Raw genomic sequence first — 23,815 nt, 5'->3', positions numbered from 1 at the left:
GGTGTACATTGTGAAATATTAATATAGGCACATGCTGTGATTCTGAGACACATAAATGAGATTAAATGAAGATGGAACTGCTTTATCAAGCATGTTAAATACTTACACATTTTACTTTCAACCTACAGTAATATTTCATATTCATAGAACTGGCTTGTTCGTTTACTAAATTATTATTTTATTTGTAAATATTAATCAATTTTTACCATGCTATACTAAAAGGAAATGATACTGTTAAAAAAATGGTTTGAGTGCTAAATTGTATTCTCTCTGCAGTGACAGTGTTGGCTGATCAGTCATGGGTGGAACTTTGGAATTTGTTATATGGTTTGTTTGTTTGTTTGTTTGTTTGTTTATGTATTGTAATAGAATGTTCTCAAGTATTCAGCTCACACACTGTAGATTGTGAAAGTCATTACAATTTGGAGGAGTAGTTTCATTGGGGAGGACCCTAGCCCTCACAAAAAAAACCCTATTTCTGTTTTTTGGATATGCAAAATACCCCTAGCTGTATTAAAATGTATTTTGAGGTAAACATATAACTTTATTATTGTCTCTATGGGTATAGTCTTTTCTTTGAATACTTGTTATAGCTTATATACGCTAGAATCATCCTATTTACACTGTATGTTCCAAATAATTGTCATTTCTAAAGTTAGTGCACTGGAATAGGTACATAAAGTCTTGTCAGTTGATAAACTTAACAGGTCATAAAAGAATATTGGTATCATAAAATGTTAAACTACTAAATTAAGTAGTAATGTGAATAGTAGGACTAAACCTGCAAAATAAAAATAAAAAAGAACACAAATTGCAGATGCCAACATTATTTCTAAAGTTACTGTTTCAGATTTGTGGTAGATCATTTTAATGAAGATGTCTGCAATCAAGTGGAAAGACTCACTTTCACCTGCACTTACTTTTATTAGATAAAATTGAATTACACAGCAGTGGTCACAAATTGGTAATATAAATTTGTTTTTATGTTTTTAAATATTTAAATGTAATTGAAAATTACTTAAAAGTATGTTTTAAACCATAATGCAATACAAGTTTAATATTAATTTAAACATCATAGGCAGTGCCTATAAATGACATACTCTATGCATCACAGGATACTTCTATTAATGAATATGCATTTTGTTACCTTAGTTTAAGATGTGTTATTTAATTATACAGTTTCTGTAGTTTTAAATTTTAAATCTTTTTACTCAAAGTCTAAGCTAGATACTTGGAAGACAAACAATGATTGTGCCAGCATCTGCCTATCACCCATATACTAATTTAGTAATTACAAAAAACAAATTTAGATATTTAATTGTGTGTTTAAAGTCATCTGCTGTGGCTATTTGTGGTGTGGTTCCCAAGATAGAATGGCACTTGGCACAAACATATGATATTAAGGAACCCCTTCAGTACATTTGCTTACATTTACCAGTATTCTGCAGTAATTCTCCTCATGCACTAGTGCATAATGTGCAAGATTGATATTACATAGTAACATACATAGTAACATAGTTTTTGAGGTTGAAAAAAGACAATATGTCCATTGAGTTCAACCTATTAGTCTTAAAATATTGCAGTATAGGAGATCACTAATTTTAACTTTGGTGAATGTTTAACTGTTATGTCCATTCTTCTTTTTTAATAGTTATTTAATTTAATTATTAAAGTGCATAATTTACCCACCATAACCCTGAATATCCTTAGCCATTAGGAATTTATCAAGCCCATTCTTAAAAGTAGTGACAGATTCCACCATTACTACTTTTTTAGTCAGGGAATTCCAAGTATGTATTGTCCTTACTGTGAAGAAATCCTTCCGTCTCAGAGTGCTAAATCTCTTCTCCTCTAACCAAAGCGGGTGTCCCCGTGTCCTTTGCGATGATCTTACCAAAAACAAATCCATTGCTACCTAAGTGCATTGACCTCATATATATTTGTAAATATTAATCATGTCCCCTCTTAATTTCCTTTTTTCCAGTGTAAACATATCTAGCCTATCAAGCCTTTTCTCGTATTCTAGCATCTCCATCCCCTTAATCAATTTCATTGCCCGTCTTTGAACATTTTTTAGTTCCAGAATGTCTTTCTTATGGTATGGTGCCCATAGTTGTGCACAGTATTCGGGATGTGGCTGCACCAGTGATTTGTACAATGGAAGTATAACACTCTCATCCCTTGCATCAATTCCATGCTTTAGGCATGCTAATACCTTGTTTGCCTGTTTTGCTGCATTCCTACTTTGGGTACTACTGCTAAGTTTGTTATCAATGTGAACACCTAAATTTATTTCCAGTACAGAATCCCCTAGTTTCTCTACATTTAGTATGTAGGTAGTATTTCTGTTCTTGCTACCAAAGTGCATTACCTTACATTTGTCTATGTTGAACCACATTCTCCATTTTGCTGCCCATGTTTCTAATCTAAATAAGTCATTCTGTAGAGACTTAGCATCCCCCTCTGAATTTATAACCTTACACAGTTTGGTATCATCTGCAAAAATTTACACTGTATTCTCTAGACCCACATCTAGACCATTTATTAAAATGTTAAACAACAGTAGTCCAAGTACAGACTCTTGTGGCACACCACTTAGTACTTCAGTCCAATTAAAAAATGTTCCATTTACCACCACTCGCTGCTCCCTTTTAGCAAACCAATTTCTAACCCAAGTGCATATTGTTTTCCCTAGCCCAAGTTCTCTTAATTTGTATATGAGTCTCATGTGAGGTACTGTATAGAAAGCTTTGGCAAAGTCTAAAAAGATTACATCCCCCTCTTTATCCTGATCTAGGTTCACACTAACCATTTCATAAAAGCCTATTAAGTTAGTTTGACATGATCTATCCTTCAAAAATCCGAGTTGGTTCCTATTAATAACTTTATTGGTTTCGAGGAACTCCTGTATTCTATTCCTTAAAATACCTTCCAGTACTTTCCCCACTATATATGTAAGACTTACTGGTCTATAATTACCTGGTTCAGATTTACTTCCTTTTTTTAATATTGGCACTACTTCTGATATACGCCAGTCTTTGGGGACCATGCCTGATGTAAGTGAGTCAATGAAAATCAAGTATAGAGGTCTTGATAATTCAGAGTATAGCTCCATGTGAACCCTTGGGTGAATTCCGTCGGGACCAGGTGACTTATTAATCTTATTTATTTTAATTGGTCTCTGACCGCTTCCCCACTTAAATAAGCATTAAGCTGTGGGTCAGTAATGTTGCTGAGGTTATGCGTTAATCCCGCCATCAAGTCCTGTCTTGTGAATACTGATGAGAAAAACTAATTACATTTTTCTAATATGTAATTGTCATCTTTGATTAGGATGCCCAAATTGCTTTTTAAAGGGCCTATACACTCTTTCTTTAATCTTTTGCTGTTGATGTATTTAAAAAAAATGTTGGGGTTTGTTTTACTTTCCTTTGCTGTTAGCTTTTCCATTTCTATTTTAGATGCTCTGATTTCTTATTTGCATACTTTGTTACAATCCTTTTAGTACTGAATGACTCAGCCTTCCCGTCTGATTTATAAGTTTTGAATGCTTGCCTCTTTTTGGACATTGGTTTCTTAATCTTTTTGTTAAGCCACATTGGTTTGAAATTATTACTCCTTCATTTGCTGCCCAAGGGAATGAATTTACGAGTATAACTAGCAAGCAATGTTTTGAATACATACCATTTCTCTGTAATATTCTTGCCTTGAAACAACATTTTCCATTCAATGTCACTTTAAGCTTCTCTCATCATGTCAAAGTTAGCTTTGCTAAAGATTAGGGTCTTAGTTGGGCCTATATAGGGCTGCTTTTGAAAACTGATGTTGAATGTAACCATATTGTGGTCACTGTTTCCGATGGGCTTCGCTACTTTAATATTTGATATCAACTCACCATTGTTTGTTAGTACCAGGACTAAGATTGGATTGTACCTAGTTGGTTCCTCAATTAGTTTAAGTAAGTAGTGATCATTTAGTGTGTTTAAAAACCTATTACCCATAGCATTATCACATGAATCATTTGTTCAATTAATCTCTGGATAATTAAAATCTCCCATCACTCTTATGTCTCCCAATCCTGCCGATTTTTTGATTTGATTCAGTAACAATTACTCATCAGACACATTAATATCAGGCAGTTTTTAGCATATCCCTATAAGTATCATTTTTAGTCCCTTTCCCCCCCGCATGCAATTTCTACCCATAAAGTCTCAATAGTATTTACAGTCCCATTGCAAATGTATTTCTTTATATCAGGTTTTAAAAAAGGTTTTACATAGACATACCCCTCCACCCCTTTTATTTAGTCTGTCTGTCCTGAACAGTGTGTAACCCTCCAAATTATCTGTCCAATCATGAGATTCATCCCACCAAGTTTCAGTAATACCTATAATATCATACTGTTTGTTTTCTGCAAGAACTTCTATTTCCCCCTTTTTTGGTTGGAAATTGGTCATAAAGGGAACCGCACAGATTAATGTAATTATAGTCAATCGGTGATAATGATAGTCTGAAAAAACTGAAAATAATTAATGAAATTGCTTCATAATCAGGTTACCAAACACCTAGAGAATTATTCTCACCAATACGGTGTATATAGGTTAAACCTCAGTGGTGCTCCCCAGAGTCAAAATTTTTTATCAAAATAAATACGGGAAAGACAGAAGAACAGTAGACTCTTGTTGGGGAGCACTCATATTCAGACTTACAAATATTTACTGTAAATATCTGTTAAAAATTATAAGTTTTTATTAGTTAAGTTAATAATATGGAATTCAGGTTTTGCGAATATATGTGAAAATAAAAAACAATCTATAGCCTTAGCTAAGATAAATAAATTAGCCGGATTCCTTGATGTTATGATTGATGTATAGAAGATATACTCAATAAAGTGGTATCTTAAAGAGAGAAAGTGTGTGTTTTTATGACCATCATTTGATCTGCATAGGCAACATTAGAAAAAGATTGTTGCAGAAATTTAAATCATAGGTCATGTATCCAATTGACGGTAGCCTGTCTACATAGACTGCTTCCTGTTATCACACAGGTGGATCTAATAAAATGATATTTTTAATGACCATCATTTGATCTGCATAGACAACTTTAAGGAAAGGTTATTGCAGAAATTTAAATCATAGGTCATGTGTACAGCTGAAGGTATTCTATTTTTATAGACTGCTTCCTGTTATCACACAGGTGGATCTAATATGCAGCCTTGAATTGCAGTACCTGGGTGTTCCAAGGTGGTCTCCCATCCGAGTACTGGCCCGGCCCTCCACTTCTTGGCTTCCAAGATCAGACGAGATTGGGCATCTCCAGTGGGGTGTGACCGCAAATTGCTGCACTTAGACCTCCCGTCTGGCTAGACAGTGGTAACAGGCCTTATTACTTGTCAAAATGAAGTGGGAAGAGTATATAACATTACTCAGTTTGAGCAGTAGCCACTTACATTTGTAAAATATTTGGCTAGTCTATACAATGATCACCGTCTGGTATATATTTTTTCACATGCGTGTAAATGATCACAGATGAGAGTGCAGGAAATATTAATAAATATCCAGTTTGAAAAGTAAACCGTGCATTGGTTGTAATCTCTATGATCATAAATATACCACAATAGTATATTTTATCATTTGTTTGGAATTGAACGCAGTCCTCCAGAAATAAATGCTCCTCTGTCATAAGACACAACTGTATCTATAATCAATGCTAATAGCAAAATGCCCATATGAGGTGAAAAAACTAATTTACATCGTGAGAGCTTATAATTCAATGCCACATACTGAAATAAATTGCCTTTGATGTCTGAAGTTAAATGCTATACACATTATAATTCCACATTTAGTGCTAGAGAATAGCAATTCATGTATGGAACACAACCTCAAAAGCATAGAATATTATATCAGTATAACTCATATACCAATAGAACTTAAAATTCAGATGCCACGCACAATAATGTGGCTATCTGGAATTGAAACAGTCCTCCAGAAATAAATGCTCCTCTGTCATAAGACACAATTGTATCTATAATCAATGCTAATGATAGCAAAATGCCCATATGAGGTGAAAAAACTCATTTACACTGTGAGAGCTTATAATTCAATGCCACATATTGAAATCAATTGCCTTTGATGTCTGAAGTCAGTTGCTATACACATTACAATTCCACATTTAGTGCTAGAGAATAGCAATTCATGTATTGAACACAAACCTCGAAAGCATAGAATAATATATCAGTATAACTCATATAACAATGGAACATAAAATTCAGATGCCACGCACAATAATGTGGCTGAGAAAATGATATATTCTTTTGCTTGATGCTGAGAATGGCAATTCATATAGAAAGAGACCGATTACAATTGGCAATCCAAAATAGCAATAATGGCTTTTCTGTGCTAGAGAATAGTAATTGTGGCTGAAGAATTCCTTCACTATACACAGTGGAAGTAGCAAGAATTGATACAGATTCTTATTAACTGCTAGGTATAATGATACATGTATTGCATGGAATAATACATATGTAGCAATTCAGATGCTATTGACGGATTCAAAAGTAACTGTAGCTATGCAGCCACCGTGTTCAGCCTGAAGCTACAAAATAGCAATTCTATAAAGAAACCTTCATCTGCAGTTGCTCACAATCTCCTCCAGTGAGGCTGCTGAGATACAGCCATTCTGTTGCAGGGTTCATATATCATTATATCACACAGCATACAGGAGTGCTCTAGAATAGTGTACATATACAGCTATAACACTTGAATTTAAAGGATAAGGTATCTTTGATAATAAGTGATATACTTCTTTACAATAAACGTAGATATATATTTGTAAATAATCACCAATAGCTTTACACACGTGTGGTATACTTTCAAAAAACACACAGTGTGTAGAAAAGAAGTAAGGCATAAGGTTCACTGTTATATACGATACCGACAATCCTGATGTCTGCTCAGTGTGGCCGACGTGTGCTACTGTTATCAGCGGGGAAACATCCGTAATATAATTGAAGCATGCTGTTGTTACCTAGGCGATGGGGTAATGAGCACTTTGGCTATAGCATTCATGGTGGACAGATACCAGCGTCCGTGGAGAAGCACCGGAGCCGTGAATGGTATCTGAAGGATGGGTCCCGGCATTCACGCTCTCGGAATCGGCGGCTGACTCCGATCACATGTGCGCATCACATGATCGGATTCTTTCTGACGTACATTTCGCAATGATAGCTTGGTCACAGGGGAGTGTAAAGACTTGATCCCTAATTGGGTTTATATGCAAGAGGTACTAGTCTGATTGGTTAATGCATAGTACTGGGCAATTGTGAATCTGAGTCCGTGATGATTAAACTTACTAGTATAAATTGGTTAATTATATATACACTTTTCATTAATGTTCTCCTGAGGAATATAGAAAAATAAGTATAAAAATAATGTTAAAAATAAAAATATAAATATATTAAAAAAATAATAATAAAAATATAAAATAAGTTCAGCAATTAAAATAAAATGGCTAATGACATGTAATAGTGGCTGTTGCCATCATTACTATAACGAATGAATGGTTTCTATTAATGTGAGTCGTAGTTAGTAAAAGAAAGAGGGGAGAGAGCAGAACGTGGAGTGGAAAAGTATACTGTGTTACACTTGAATTAATAATAATAAATATATAGGGTGCAAACAATATTTATTAGACTATGTTAAGTGTAAATGGGAAAGAAATGTATGTGATTATATTAAATGACCTGGAGAGAAATCCCTAAATGATAATGGTGTAAGTGGAAAATATGAAAAATAAAAGAGTAAATTATGAAATAAAGAGGAATTAGTTATGGTGAAAAATTAATTAAATTAAAATTATTTAATGTAAGTAATCGTGAAAAACTGTAATGTTATGATATTGTGATTCTGTGATGTAATGAGAGCTTTTTAGAAACTTTCATTACTGCAAAATATTAGTTAAGAACCCATAGTGAGAAAATAAAATTAATTAGTGATTATTATCGTAGTGATGGTAATAAAATGGCCACATTGTGAAACCTGTGAGAATTAGAAAAATATGTGAGGAGAATGTGACCTTGATAAACTTATTATATATCACCAAATTTAAGGAGACAATCCTTGGAGGCAGTTATAGTCAGGAATTTTAAATTTAATTTAAAAAGGCTCCGTAGTTGATATTTTCGTTCATACCATGGGGGTAGGTGGTGCCTAGATTGAAAATCCATTCACATTCCTTCTTCAATAGGCTGTCCGTTTTATTGCCCCCACGGATACCAAGTTTGATTCTTTGTAATCCAAAGGCTCTCAAGTCCTCCCATCTGCTATTATGATGGATGTAGAAGTGTCGTGCTACTGAGGTAAGCTGTTTCATTTTTGCTTTGTCCATGACATCATTACGTATGGATCCCACGTGTTCCAAAATGCGTTGTTTAAGTGGTCTGGCTGTCATGCCCACGTATCTCCTATTGCATGTGCATCTGATACAGTAAATGACCCCTTCTGTTACACAGTTAATATAATCCACAATCTTGTGTTCATGTCCGTACTTGTCCACCACCTCATTGACTGTTTCCATGTATTCACAGGCTTTACATCTCCCGCATGGATGAGTTCCAGTTACTGGTGGTTCTTTCTTTGGTAATCTTTGAAAATGGCTTTGAACCAAGTAGTCTTTGAGGTTTCTGGACCGGCGCCAGCTCATGGATACTCGAGGCCCTAATTTTTCAGACAAAATGGGATCAGTGAGTAGAATATGCCAGTGTTTTTGTATGGAGCTGGTAACCTTCCTCCATTCCTGGCAGAAATTGCCCACGAACCTAATAGTGTTACTGGTTTTCTTATCCCGTTTCTTGAAAATAATATCCTGTCGGGTTGTGTTTTTAGCGGTTCTTGTGGCTTTTTTGATGGAAGTGGTGCTATATCCTCTTTCTCATAATCTCTGAGATAGTTCATCACTCTGTATCTTGAACTGTCCATCGTCTGAGCAGTTTCTGCGGAGGCGTAGGAATTCCCCTTTTGGTATATTTTCAACGGTTGGGGGGAAATGGGAGCTTGTTTGGTGCAGCAGTGTGTTTGTTGCTGTGGTTTTCCGATATAAATTGGTAGCTACCATCCCATTCGGGTCTTTATATATCTTTAGGTCCAAAAAGGGCAGCTCCGATTGACTGATACTGTGGGTGAGGCGGATGTTAAGATCATTATTGTTCAAATGTTTGATGAATTCGTGTAGCTGCTTTAGTTCGCCTTCCCAGATCATAAAAATATCATCTATGTATCTGGCCCACATGATGACACTTGATGTAAATTTATCATTGTCATCTTTAAAAACAATTTCTTTCTCCCACCAGCCAAGGAAGATGTTGGCATATGTTGGTGCACACGCTGCCCCCATGGCCGTTCCTCTCGTTTGTAAGTAGAACTTATCATTAAATGTAAAGAAGTTGAAGTGAAGTACAAAGTGCAATAATTTAATTAGAAATTGATGAAAGCCCTCCCATCCTTCCATCCGTAAGAAATGCTCAACTGCAGCCATTCCATCCTGGTGGCCGATGGACGTATATAGTGCTTCAACATCCAGTGATACTAGATATTGGTTATCCTCCAGTCTCACATCCTGTAGTTTCCTAAGTATGTCTGCTGTATCTTGGACATAAGAGGGAAGACTTAGGACCAAATGTCTCAAATGTAAATCCAAGAAGATACTAGCTCTTTCTGTAAGACCTCCTATTCCTGAGACTAATGGTCTCCCGGATGGAGTCTGGATGTTCTTATGTACCTTGGGTAACATATAATAAGTTGGAATCCTGGGATTTTGGACTGATAGGTATTCATACTCTTGCTTTGTAATTACTGCTTGTTCTAAGGCTTTATTGATGATTCATAAGTAAATGATCTTATAATTTTCCAGTCGATTCAGGAGTATTCTTTTATAACAGTCAGTGTCTTCTAGCTGTCGCAGAGCCTCCTTAATATATTTGGATTTGGGCCAGATCACAACGTTTCCTCCTTTGTCCGACGGTTTAATGATAACGTCTTCCCACTTTTGTATTTCTTTCAGAGCCTTTCTTTCTCGTAGTGTAAGATTAGAACAATTTGGAATTTCTTTTTGTCAGTATGTATTTTGTCAAACTCTTTAGCCACCAGTTTCATAAATATCTGTACTTCGGGGCTTATATGTTCTTGTGGAAAGTATGTGGAGTTCTTCTTACAAGTGGGCCTGGTAGAAATGATATGTTCGGTAGGGGTCAGTTCTCCTTTTTCTTGCTCCAACTCTTGAAGTGCTAGAAGAGCTTCCTGTTCTAAAGTTAATATATTGGGAGTAGTTTGTGTCATGGGAGACAATTCTTGGGTGGTAACTTCCATTATTGCCATTGTGTCCGACAGAGAGTCTGGCGTAATTGCATCTTCTTCTTTGCCTGCATACATTTTTGTCAATAGGAGTTTTCTGCCGAACATCTTAAGATCTTTCTCCCAGTAAAATCTGTTAAAATGTTCCGTGGGAGAAAAAGACAGACCCTTACCCAGAATTTGTTTCTGTGCTTCCGTAATTACGTGATCTGATAGGTTAATAATTTGTAATAAAGTATCAGCATTCTCATGATTGGCTGATAGTTGTGCTGAAATTGTGGTTCTTTCTTCACTTGGTGGGTCACTAATGGCTAAGAATTCTTGTACTATCTCTTCCGTGTGTTGCGGGTCAGTGTTGGTGATGAGTCCCATTATTGTCATCCTCTTCCTCTTCTTGCACCCCCTCCTTGTCTTCCTCCTCCTTGCTTTTGCCTTCCTATCCCTTCCCGGGAATCCTCTAAAAAAGAGGAATTAAATTGGGTTTTGGATGCCTCAGCTCTGGAGTTGGCTTATTGCTCCAGGGTATATTCCCCACTATCCTCCGCACCTGATGTTTCTGCTTCTGATGATGAATACTGAGCCGTGTATTTTGAGGGGCCCTTTTTCCAGGTTGTTCTTTGCCACTTGAAGATTTTTCCAGATGCAAAATCTCTTTTGTCTCGGGCAAATTTAGTTTTTTTTACGATTAATAATTGTTTGCTCATATGCTTGTAATTCTACTTTATTTTTTTCAAAACATTTCTGTAATTGAATATCCTTTTCCCAAGTTTCTAATTTCTTACCTATATCGTCCAGGTCACGTTCGACTTCTTCTAGTTCTAAATTATTGTGCTTAATTAGGATACTCATAAGGTCGTTAGAGCATTTCAGGAGAGTATTTTCCCATTCTTTTTTGAGATTCTCACTTACTAGATCAAAAGTGGGAAAGACTCTGGGATGAAAAATCTTCAAGTGGAAAAGAACAACCTGGAAAAAGGGCCCCTCAAAATACACGGCTCAGTATTCATCCTCAGACTCCACCCGGGAGACCAATAGTCTCAGGAATAGGAGGACTTACAGAAAGAGCTAGTATCTTCTTGGATTTACATTTGAGACATTTGGTCCTAAGTCTTCCCTCTTATGTCCAAGATACAGCAGACATACTTAGGAAACTACAGGATGTGAGACTGGAGGATAACCAATATCTAGTATCACTGGATGTTGAAGCACTATATACGTCCATCGGCCACCAGGATGGAATGGCTGCAGTTGAGCATTTCTTACGGATGGAAGGATGGGAGGGCTTTCATCAATTTCTAATTAAATTATTGCACTTTGTACTTCACTTCAACTTCTTTACATTTAATGATAAGTTCTACTTACAAACGAGAGGAACAGCCATGGGGGAAGTGTGTGCACCAACATATGCCAACATCTTCCTTGGCTGGTGGGAGAAAGAAATTGTTTTTAAAGATGACAATGATAAATTTACATCCAGTGTCATCATGTGGGCCAGATACATAGATGATATTTTTATGATTTGGGAAGGCGAACTAAAGCAGCTACACAAATTCATCAAACATTTGAACAATAATGATCTTAACATCCGCCTCACCCACAGTATCAGTCAATCAGAGCTGCCCTTTTTGGACCTAAAGATATATAAAGACCCGAATGGGATGGTAGCTACCAATTTATATTGGAAAACCACAGCAACGAACACACTGCTGCACCAAACAAGCTCCCACTTCCCCCCAACCGTTGAAAATATACCAAAAGGGGAATTCCTATGCCTCCGCAGAAACTGCTCAGACGATGGACAGTTCAAGATACAGAGTGATGAACTATCTCAGAGATTACGAGAAAGAGGATATAGCAACATTTCCATCAAAAAAGCCACAAGAACCGCTAAAAACACAACCCAACAGGATATTATTTTCAAGAAACGGGATAAGAAAACCAGTAGCACTATTAGGTTTGTGGGCAATTTCTGCCAGGAATGGAGGAAGGTTACCAGCTCCATACAAAAACACTGGCATATTCTACACACTGATCCCATTTTGTCTGAAAAATTAGTGCCTCGAGTATCCATGAGCTTGCGCCGATCCAGAAACCTCAAAGACTACTTGGTTCAAAGCCATTTTCAAAGATTACCAAAGAAAGAACCACCAGTAACTGGAACTCATCCATGCGGGAGATGTAAAGCCTGTGAATACATGGAAACAGTCAATGAGGTGGTGGACAAGTACGGACATGAACACAAGATTGTGGATTATATTAACTGTGTAACAGAAGGGGTCATTTACTGTATCAGATGCACATGCAATAGGAGATACGTGGGCATGACAGCCAGACCACTTAAACAATGCATTTTGGAACACGTGGGATCCATACGTAATGATGTCATGGACAAAGCAAAAATGAAACAGCTTACCTCAGTAGCACGACACTTCTACATCCATCATAATAGCAGATGGGAGGACTTGAGAGCCTTCTGGATTACAAAGAATCAAACTTGGTATCCGTGGGGGCAATAATACGGACAGCCTATTGAAGAAGGAATGTGAATGGATTTTCAATCTAGGCACCACCTACCCCCATGGTATGAACGAAAATATCAACTACGGAGCCTTTTTAAATTAAATTTAAAATTCCTGACTATAACTGCCTCCAAGGATTGTCTCCTTAATTTTGGTGATATATAATAAGTTTATCAAGGTCACATTCTCCTCACATATTTTTCTAATTCTCACAAGTAATGTGGCCATTTTATTACCATCACTACGATAATTATCACTAATTAATTTATTTTCTCACTATGGGTTCTTAACTAATATTTTGCAGGAATGAAAGTTTCTACTATGCTCTCATTATATCACAGAATCACAATATCATAACATTACAGCTCTTCACGATTACTTACATTATATAATTTTAATTTAATTAATTTTTCACCATAACTAATTCCTCTTTATTTCATAATTTACTCTTTTATTTTTCATATTTTCCACTTACACCATTATCATTTAGGGATTTCTCTCCAGGTCATTTAATATAATCACATACATTTATTTCCCATTTACACTAACATAGTCTAATAAATATTGTTTGCACCCTATATATTTATTATTATTAATTCAAGTGGAACACAGTATACTTTTCCACTTCACTTTCTGCTCTCTCCCCATCTTTCTTTTACTAACTACGACTCACATTAATAGAAACCATTCATTCGTTATAGTAATGACTGCAACAGCCACTATTACATGTCATTAGCCATTTTATTTTAATTGCTGAACTTATTTTATATCTTTATTATTTTTTTAAAATATATTTATATTTTTATTTTTAACATTATTTTTATACTTATTTTTCTATATTCCTCAGGAGACCATTAATGAAAAGTGTATATATAATTAACCAATTTATACTAGTAAGTTTAATCATCACGGACTCAGATTCACAATTGCCCATTACTATGCATTAACCAATCAGACTAGTACCTCTTGCATATAAACCCAATCAGGGATCAAGTCTTTACACTACCCTGTGACCAAGCTATCATTGCGAAACGTACGTCAGGGAGAATCCGATCATGTGATGTGCACATGTGATCGGAGTCAGCCGCCGATTCCGATAGCATGAACCCTGGGACCCATCCTGCAGATACCATTCACGGCTCCGGAGCTCCTCCACGGACGCTGGTATCCGTCCAGCCTGAATGCTATGGCCAAAGTGCTCATTACCCCAATGTCTAGGTAACAACAGCATGCTTCAATTATACCACGGATGTTTCCCGGCTGATAACAGTAGCACACGTGGGCCACACTGAGCAGACATCAGGATTGTCGGTATCGTATATAACAGTGAACCTTATGCCATACTTCTTTTCTACACACTGTGTGTTCTTTGAAAGTATACCACACGTGTGTAAAGCTATTGGTGATTATTTACAAATATATATCTACGTTTATTGTAAAGAAGTATATCACTTATTATCAAAGATACCTTATCCTTTAAATTCAAGTGCTATATCTGTATATGTACACTCTTTTAGAGCACGCCTGTATGCTGTGTGATATAATGGTATATGAACCCTGCAACAGAATGGCTGTATCTCAGCAGCCTCACTGGAGGAGATTGTGAGCAACTGCAGATGAAGGTTTCTTTATAGAATTGCTATTTTGTAGCTTCAGGCTGAACACGGTGGCTGTATAGCTACAGTTACTTGTGAATCCGTCAATAGCATCTGAATTGCTACATATGTATTATTCCATGCAATACATGTATTATTATACCTAGCAGTTAATAAGAAACTGTATCGATTCTTGCTACTATCACTGTGTATAGTGAAGGAATTCTTCAGCCACAATTACTATTCTCTAGCACAGAAAAGCCATTATTGCTATTTTGGATTGCCAATTGTAATCGGTCTCTTTCTATATGAATTGCCATTCTCAGCATCAAGCAAAAGAATATATAATTTTCTCAGCCACATTATAGTGCGTGGCATCTGAATTTTATGTTCCATTGGTATATGAGTTATACTGATATATTATTCTATGCTTTCGAGGTTTGTGTTCCATACACGAATTGCTATTCTCTAGCGCTGAATGTGGAATTGTAATGTGTATAGCAATTGACTTCAGACATCAAAGGCAATTGATTTCAGTATGTGGCATTGAATTATAAGCTTTCACGGTGTAAATTAGTTTTTTCACCTCATATGGGCATTTTGCTATCATTAGCATTGATTATAGATACAGTTGTGTCTTATGACAGAGGAGCATTTATTTCTGGAGGACTGTTTCAATTCCAGATAGCCACATTATTGTGCGTGGCATCTGAATTTTAAGTTCCATTGGTATATGAGTTATACTGATATAATATTCTATGCTTTTGAGGTTGTGTTCCATACATGAATTGCTATTCTCTAGCACTAAATGTGGAATTATAATGTGTATAGCATTTAACTTCAGACATCAAAGGCAATTTATTTCAGTATGTGGCATTGAATTATAAGCTCTCACGGTGTAAATGAGTTTTTTCACCTCATATGGGCATTTTGCTATTAGCATTGATTATAGATACAGTTGTGTCTTATGACAGAGGAGCATTTATTTCTGGAGGACTGCGTTCAATTCCAAACAAATGATAAAATGTACTATTGTGGTATATTTATGATCATAGAGATTACAACCAATGCACGGTTTACTTTTCAAACTGGATATTTATTAATATTTCCTGCACTCTCATCTGTGATCATTTACACGCATGTGAAAAAATATATACCAGACGGTGATCATTGTATAGACTAGCCAAATATTTTACAAATGTAAGTGGCTACTGCTCAAACTGAGTAATGTTATATACTCTTCCCACTTCATTTTGACAAGTAATAAGGCCTGTTACCACTGTCTAGCCAGACGGGAGGTCTAAGTGCAGCAATTTGCGGTCACACCCCACTGGAGATGCCCAATCTCGTCTGATCTTGGAAGCCAAGAAGTGGAGGGCCGGGCCAGTACTCGGATGGGAGACCACCTTGGAACACCCAGGTACTGCAATTCAAGGCTGCATATTAGATCCACCTGTGTGATAACAGGAAGCAGTCTATAAAAATAGAATACCTTCAGCTGTACACATGACCTATGATTTAAATTTCTGCAATAACCTTTCCTTAAAGTTGTCTATGCAGATCAAATGATGGTCATTAAAAATATCATTTTATTAGATCCACCTGTGTGATAACAGGAAGCAGTCTATGTAGACAGGCTACCGTCAATTGGATACATGACCTATGATTTAAATTTCTGCAACAATCTTTTTCTAATGTTGCCTATGCAGATCAAATGATGGTCATAAAAACACACACTTTCTCTCTTTAAGATACCACTTTATTGAGTATATCTTCTATACATCAATCATAACATCAAGGAATCCGGCTAATTTATTTATCTTAGCTAAGGCTATAGATTGTTTTTTATTTTCACATATATTCGCAAAACCTGAATTCCATATTATTAACTTAACTAATAAAAACTTATAATTTTTAACAGATATTTACAGTAAATATTTGTAAGTCTGAATATGAGTGCTCCCCAACAAGAGTCTACTGTTCTTCTGTCTTTCCCGTATTTATTTCCCCCTTTTTCCCTGTAATGCTTCTATCATTTAAATACATACAATTAGGATAAGTATTCCCTCTAATGCAAGGAACTTTATTTTCTATGTGCATTATTGGCAATCCATGTTCATGATTAATTTATGTTTTGGCAGTACCCTTGGTAATACCTTGCCAGCTGCTTTTTCCCTCCACCCTTCTCCATCCCTATTGAGCTCACTAACTCCATCCTTACTATTCTCACTAATTGACCCATAGTTTCTAGCAAAACCCTCCCCCCAGGCATTTAGTTTAAAATCTCCTCCAACCTTCTAACCATCCTTCCCCTTAGCACTGCTGCCCCCACCCTATTCAGGTGCAATCCATTGCAACAAAAAAGATGGCTCCTCACTGAGAAGTCCGCCCAGTATTCCAGGAACACAAACCCCTCTTTCCTACACCAGTCTCTAAGCCACATATTTACCTCCCTAATCTCCCTCTGCTTCCCTGTACTAGCGCATGTCACAGGTAATATTTCAGAGAATATTATTCTAGATGTCCTTGCCTTTAGTTTCTGGCCTAGGTCCCTATAATCTTTCTTAAGGACATCCCACCTACCTCTATCTTTGTAGTTGGTGCCAATGTGCACCAAAAATGCTGGGTTGTACCCAGCCCCTCCCAACAAACTTTCTACCTGGTCTGTAATGTGTCATACTCGAGTACCCAGGAGACAACAGACTGTATGGCGATCATGGTTCCTGTAGAAAATTGCCCTGTCTGTTGACCTGATAATAGAATGCCCCACCACCACAATCTTACTAAGTAACTTGCTTTCTTTTATCCCATCCATGCCGGAGGGACTGCTCTTCCAGTTGCTAGAGGGAACAGTCTCCTCCAGCTCCTTCATTTCTTCCCTACCATCCACCAAATCTTCATCCAATAGGCAAATTTATTGGGGTTTAGTAGTTCAGAGATGTCCTGCCTCCCTCACTTTTTCTTCCTTCTGACCGTGACCCAGCTGGCTACCTGTTCATCCTTATCTACTGGTGTCACCTCCTGCAACTCCGTTACCATTCTATCTAAACTTTGCTTGAGATTGTGAATGTACTTCAGTCTTGTAATGGTTTACTCTAGATCAGTTACCTGGGCTCCCAGGGCAGCTGTCTGCACACACCTTGCTCAGATGTAATAACACTGGGATAGTTGATCCAGGTGTGCATACATCTGGCACTACATGCACTGAGTGAGATTCTCAATCACGGCCCCACTAATTTTGTTTGTAAAGTCTAACTATCTGTTACCTTCAGAAAAAGCAATTCAATCAATTCAATTCAATATGGTACTATACAAAGTAACAAAATAAAAAGAAGACTCTTTTCTGGGTGCACTCTTAGAAATAGTGAAACAAAGACTAGATTATTTATGAAATTAAAACATATTGAATTTTGTTATTATTCAATAAAACAATAATTCCACTTGGTGTATCCTGAACAGATATATAAACAATATACAAAAGTTAAATAATAACAACACAGGTCTACTGCAGTGTCAATGATGAGAGTTCACATACGATAAAGATGTGAAGAAAATAGAAACATCTTTATTGTATGTGAACTCTCATCAGTGATCCTGGAGCAGAAAGGGTATCATGTTTCTACTATCATACCTCACTGTATATGCCTAAATCCATTTGATCTCAGAAGCTAAGCAGTGGTGGGCATGGTCAGTACTTGGATGGGAGACCTCCTGGGAAGACCCAGTTTAGTAGATTCTGGAGTTCTCAATATACTCTATGCCTAACACTGAAAGCAGATTCACATTTTCTTTTCTGTACAAAGTGTACCCTGATCTTTCAATGTCTTTAAATCTTCTTGGTGGTGAATTGTCATTGGTCACATACTAAGTGTAAATTATGTTTAAGATTTATATACAAACAGGAGTTATTCAACCCTAATTTTCAATCAATTAAACTTGACTACTTGTTAGCATACCCATGAGTCTCTAATAGATCGACCAAGTTGGGGTCTTTATCACCAAAACTGACCCAGTTTGGGTCTTGATTTCCCATATTTACATCTGGTCTCTATAATATGGATTTACCTGGAATAGTGGTATAGGAGAGATCTGTGTTGTTAATACAGTATATAACTTTTGTATATTGTTTATGTGTTTATATGTCTGTTCAGGATACACCAAGTGGACTTATTGTTTTATAAAATAATAATAAAATTCAATATGTTTTAATTTCACAAATAATCTAGTCTTCGTTTGACTATTTCTAAGAGTGCACCCAGAAAAGAGTCTTCATTTTCTTTTGTTGCCTTGTCTAGTATTAATTCTGACTCAGGGTACACCACCAATAAAAACACTAATTGGGAATAACTATCCCCACAACTGTTTAATTTGGCTCTTGAGTAATATCTATCATCATTTCTTGAACAGTGCGGTATCTCCCAAACCTAATACGGTACTATAGCCTAGGTGTGATGAGAAATAATATACAACAGCTGGACAGTAATTGATAATACAATACAATCAAGGACAAGGGAAGATACAGAAGGACAGAGAAAAAAACAAACCAGTCACCTATATAGTTATATAGTTGAGCTTATATTTATCTACCCTTGTGCAAGCCCTGATCCTTTTCTTTTACGCAGCAGCAGTATCTCCCTGCAGCACACTCAGGTAGCAGCAGCAGCAATGGCAGCAGTCTCCGCCCCCTCTGTCATGCTTTTCTGACAGCTGCACCTAAAACACACTCACACACACAAAATCGCAGCCCCTTACACACTTACACAAAATCACAGCCCCTCACACACTCACACAAAAACAAAAATGCAGCCGCTCACACTCACATAAAATTGCAGCCCCTCACACACTCACACACAAACAAAATCTTAGCCCCTCACACACACAAAAACAAAACGCAGCTGTTCACACACTCGCACACACAAAAATGCAGCCCATCAGACACGCACACACGCAAAACTTAGCCCTTCACACACTCACACACTCACACAGCCCCTCAGAAAAACTTTCATAAAGAGCAGTAGCTCTTACTCTTGCGGCACGCTTTGCACAGCTCCACTCAGCACTGCTCAGCACCGACCCCCTCTCCGGTGCCCACTCTGTTAAGCACCAGCACCTGCTCTGTCTCCTCTCTGGCTCCACTCCGGTCCCCCTCTCTGGCACTGGCACCCCCGCACACGCGTCTGACCACTTCCAGTTTCCGGTTCATAGCTTTAGCATCAGCGATCACCAGCCCCATCAGCAATCACCCATAGGCTTCTCACAATACCTATAAGCTTCTCACAAGGGAAAAGGCATTTCAAATCAGTTTTCGCATATACTGTACAGACTCAGTAGTAATTAAATAAATAATACTTCCTAATTACATATCAACAAAATGTGGGTATGTATGTATATATATATATATATATATAGTCTTTCATTAACACCTGGCACTCACGTGATGTAAATGGTAATTGCTCCGGTTCCCTCCCGGGGTGCGTAACCCCAAACACAGAAGTACAAACAGTCGTCACTCAGAAGACTTCCTCAAGTTTCTTTTATTCAAGGTGAAACATCCAAAACAATTGTAGGATGTGTCACCTTGAGTAAAAGAAACTGGAGGAAGTCTTCTGAGTGCTGCCTGTTTGTACTTCTATATATATATATATATATATATATATACATACAAACACTCATTTTGCCCAGGTAATGAAAAAAGATAAACTACTGTAGCACACGCTTTTAAAGATAACAAATAATTATGTATTCTTCATAAAGATTTAATTGCATATAGAGCAACAGCTGCAGCCTGACAGCTGTTTCAACCAGCACAGAGTGGTCGTTGAAACAGCTGTTGGGCTACAGCTGTCGGTCTATATGCAACGGAATCTTTATAAAGAATAAAAAAAAAATATTTTTTCATCTGTAAAAGTGAGTGCTGGTTTCTCTTTTTTCATTACCTGGGAACAGTGAGTATTAATATTAACCCTTTTTTGACCTTGCACCACCATTTGTTTTGTTGGTTATATCTTTTTCTGAGTGCTATATTTTCCATTATATATATATATATTAATCCCTTCTATCACTACCTATCTGTCCATCTACAGTGACATTATGACATGCACCAGGTCTTTCTGCCTTTAAATCTTCTGTGGATTCAGATAAGCACTGACTCACTTTTTATTATTGCAAGCTTATTAGAATATCTTGGTATTTCATCATACCTTAATAAAATTATGCTATGCATTGAAGCTTTTATTATTTTCTGAGTGTTAATAAGGAATAACTTGTAGAGTTTTGTTCATGGGTCTGTATTGATGAAATATTAAATGAGCTGTGCTTTTTCTTCACATTTGGTACTGAACAACTTTTTATTGGTTAACCAACAAGTGGTGTTTACATGATGTTATTGCACTAGATGGCACTTTTTATTTCTTTTTGGGACTCTTGTGTGATTATGCAAAAATAGCTGCATCTCTAATTGTGGATCTACACTAGGCAAAATTGGAGGACTTTAATGAGTTTACTTCACTTTTTGACACTTGTTGCAGTATGTTTAATATGTTAACTTAGTGCCATGGAAAAAGGAGTACATTTGTTATATGCATCAAATTATCTGAATAAATCATAATTGGGGGAATTTTAAAGTGACTGCATTTATCAAAACAAAGCCAATGAAGAATGACTGTAAACCCATAATTTAGAAACTGTGTATAGCAAATCTCAACCTGATTTTTTTCAAGAAAAAAAAGAATATTTATTAAAAGAAGGAAATATTTAATTTGTAGTTCAAAAATAAATCACAGTTATTTTTATGTGTTAAGGGGAACTTTAATTGTTGAAAACTATAACTACAAACATTTATCTTTCTTAGTTTGGTACCTAATGGCCTGGTATACCAGGACGCGGACAATTTTACTTAGCTTGGCTTGTGCATCGCTAGATGCTATAGCCCAAACTTGTTTAATTGTCCTACACCTAGAATATCCATGGTTTGGAGGGAAAATCACCAGTGAGGTGAGATATTTGCTGCAAATGACCCCCCTTGAAAAACTAACCCTTAATAAATTGCCTACCTTATGTGCATTGCATCTATTTGGATTATTTCAATGTTTTTGTTTTGTTTATTTTACAGTGTTTTTATCACCCAGCCATTTTCCCTCAATGCCCTTGAGTACAAAATACAACAGCTTTATGTATACATAACAGTGCTGGTTTGTATTATATAAAGTGTTGTAATTCAAATGCAGTATGAATGATCTACAAAAAAAGTACAATAATAAATCCAGGAGGTATGCAGAGTCTAATACATTCAAGTCATCTGCAGGTACTGTACACAACCCATTTAAGAGGACTTTCCTAAATATTGTAAAGATAAATTTTACATTTTCAGTTGAGGTATAGTAGCTCAAATGTAAAATAAAAGAAGAAGTGTAGCATTTTTAATTATATACAGTAGGAGGCAAATTTACTAAACATCAATGTTGGCCAATTTGGCATTTAATGTGATTTGGGTGGGATTTTGCAAATCAGAGATTTACTAAAGGCAAACTCCCATCCAAATAGCACCTCAAACATGACTAAACACACTAAGTAAAAGCAATGCACTATTGGCCCAAACATTGCACTATTAATATTGACACAAATACAAATTAATCAGTGAGCAGTTTCTATGGCAGTACCTACTGATTGACTGAGAGAGGTCTGACTCTTAGCCAATCAGTGCTAAGGGACAGGATACCACATGGGAACTGTCATTCTTGGGGATGAATTGTATTTACACATTTATACATATATAAAGCTTGTATGTCCGTGGGTTTGAGAGAGTGCTTTTTTTCCTCAAGCTCACTGGATGTCTACCTGGAGAAAGGAACTGGACAAGACATGGAGTGGGTGGTTAATAAAGGCTTAATGTATTCTGTGTGTGAGTTTAGTCTTTTTTTTTACAGTATTTCTTTACAGTCGGGGTACAGATGCCAGTGGGCCCTTACTCTCCGGACATACTGGAAATTGTGGTTCGCCAAGTGCACAGATTCTGGGTTAGGCTGGCTAGGGCCTGTAGTCCCACTGTAATAACAAGTTTATTTCTATTTTTTACTCTATGGGCCTGATACAGATGTGGATACTGCTAGCATCACTTATGCATTCTTGCATGCAGATGATTAACATATGCTAATGCAGCAGGAGGTGTCTGGTGTGCATGCATGTGTAATCCACTGCTGCATCCGAGAATAATGCAGACCTTGGCCTCAGTACTAGAAAATGGAAATGCTGTCCGTCACCACACCTACCCCCTTCTGAATGGCTACAGTCTTTCAATGAGGCTGCAGCTGTCAGGCACTGTAAGTGTGATTGCAGGACTTATTCTGCCCATGTGCAGATCACCCACCATCAGATTTACTGTATACTCTACATAAACCATCAGGTTTGCATAAACATCTAAATCAGTCCCTATAAACTCTGCACCCACTGCAGGCAGCGGTGTGGAGCATAGCATCAGGGATTCCCCCCAGGCCTGGGGGATACATGGGAAGGGGGAACCTTTTATTGAGGTCCCCACTTCTCAGAAATTCCAGGCCTGCATGACCAGTATGGGTCAGGATAATATGATGGCAGTGGGACCCCATGATGTGTGTCTTCCTGCTTCGCCATTACCCTTAGTTGGTTGAGCCTGGTGCTGCTTACTGGAGTTTTCCCATGATGTTCCAGTATTAGACACAGGATGGTTATGCTTTTGGGGGGAACCCTACGCAATTATTTTTCCTAAAACTGAACAATACACCAAAGCCTGCACAGAACATATTTGATGTGACTAAAATTGACTACATTTGACCTGAAATCTGACTGAAGTCAACTGAAATTGGATTGGACATGCCAGAAAGTGATAAGTTTCATCATTGGAAATAAATAGACACACAAACTGTTTAGCAAATAGGTATTTTTGAGTCTAGAAAACCTTCCAGTGATGTTCAGCATGTTTGTTTAGATGTCAAACACAATTTTTAGCAAATGTACTGAAAGTATCCCTTATTAAATTGAATTTTTTCACCTATCTGTCAGGTCTATGCATTCTCCAGGCACTTTGGTTCTCCACAGAAATGACATTCTCATTTGGGCAGCAGGCAGTTGCTGAATCTGTCTGAGGGTTTGAGGGGACTTTTATTCCAGACACCAATCATGTTGTGCTATGCTAAGTGCTTGTCAGGCTTGGTTTATCTATGTGACAAACATCTCTGAATTTGTAAAGTCAACAGGCAGCTTCACAGATCTTGTATCTTGGAGGGGTAAGATTTTGTTATCTAGAGCAACTTACTCTCCAATGATAATTACATTACATCACTACAATTACAGGTGAACAGAGTCCACCTTTCAAGTGACA

General features: G+C 36.9%; 3 pseudogenes; 2 read left to right on the top strand and 1 right to left on the bottom strand.

The window, feature by feature from the left end:
* Positions 1-5,217: 5,217 nt before the first annotated feature.
* On the bottom strand, positions 5,218-5,337 carry LOC134939171 (5S ribosomal RNA; annotated as a pseudogene).
* A 10,435-nt stretch (positions 5,338-15,772) lies between these two features.
* LOC134939170 (5S ribosomal RNA) lies at positions 15,773-15,892 on the top strand (annotated as a pseudogene).
* Positions 15,893-18,077: 2,185 nt separating this feature from the next.
* Positions 18,078-18,196, top strand: LOC134939104 (5S ribosomal RNA; annotated as a pseudogene).
* Positions 18,197-23,815: the final 5,619 nt, after the last annotated feature.

This window comes from Pseudophryne corroboree, chromosome 6 (genome assembly GCF_028390025.1).
Source record: "Pseudophryne corroboree isolate aPseCor3 chromosome 6, aPseCor3.hap2, whole genome shotgun sequence".
NCBI classification, from domain to species: domain Eukaryota; kingdom Metazoa; phylum Chordata; class Amphibia; order Anura; family Myobatrachidae; genus Pseudophryne; species Pseudophryne corroboree.
The sequence above is the reverse complement of the archived record's forward strand: the minus strand, read 5'-3'. Positions and strand labels throughout refer to the sequence as shown.